We start from the raw sequence: 981 nt of genomic DNA, 5'->3' as shown, positions 1-981 counted from the left end.
GTAGCTTTTTGTTTCTGAACAGTTTTGGCATCTCACTTTTTCCTTTGAAGTTCAGAGTGATTGGCATCTCTGGGAACTTAGAATTTTGGATAGTGCTATTGACTTTCCTAGTTAAGCATGTTGATTCTTGAACACAGCTACTTATGAGTCTTGGCCGTGGCCCTAAGCACTTTGTTTTCCAGTATTACCACCAGATACATAAATGCCACAGACACATGACTAGGTGAATCTTTTCAGATTGTGACTCAGCTTTGCTAGAGTCCCCAGTTAGTGGTGTCCAGAGCTCTTAAGCACACTCTTTTTTGCTTTGGATCATGACTTTAACCACTCAGTCTCAAGCTTTTCACTTGGACCTTCATGACACAAGCACATGGTTAGGGACAGCTTGATTTAGCCGCTTAGGCCTGGATTTAATTTCCTTAGGCCCTCCTATCCATTGATGCTCAAGGCCTTGGATCCTTTTTACCCTTGCCTTTTGGTTTTAAGGGCTATTGGCTTTTTCTACTGCTCCTTCTTTTTCTTTCTCAATTTTTTGCCATATTTTTTTTTTCACAAGCTTTTGCTTTTTCACTACTTTTTCTTGCTTCAAGAATCAATTTCATGATTTTTTTCAGATCATCAATAACATTTCTCTTTGTTCATCATTCTTTCAAGAACCAACAATTTTAACACTCATAAACAACAATATCAAAAGACATATGCACTGTTCAATCATTCATTCAGAAAACAAAAAGTATTGGCACCACATCAATATAATTAAATTAAATTCAAGGATAAATTCGAAATTTATGTACTTCTTATTCTTTTGAATTAAAACATTTATCAAATGGAATTAAATTGGATAAATAAAATAAATAAAAGGGATAAGAATACTTATGCAGATTCATTGGTGAGAATTTTAGATAAGCATATGGAGATACTGTATGGCTCAAGGACGCCTACTCTCCTACTGCTTCAACTCAATCTTTCTTACTCCTTTCC

This window comes from Arachis duranensis, chromosome 10 (genome assembly GCF_000817695.3).
Source record: "Arachis duranensis cultivar V14167 chromosome 10, aradu.V14167.gnm2.J7QH, whole genome shotgun sequence".
Lineage (NCBI taxonomy): Eukaryota > Viridiplantae > Streptophyta > Magnoliopsida > Fabales > Fabaceae > Arachis > Arachis duranensis.
Note: the sequence above shows the minus strand (reverse complement) of the source record.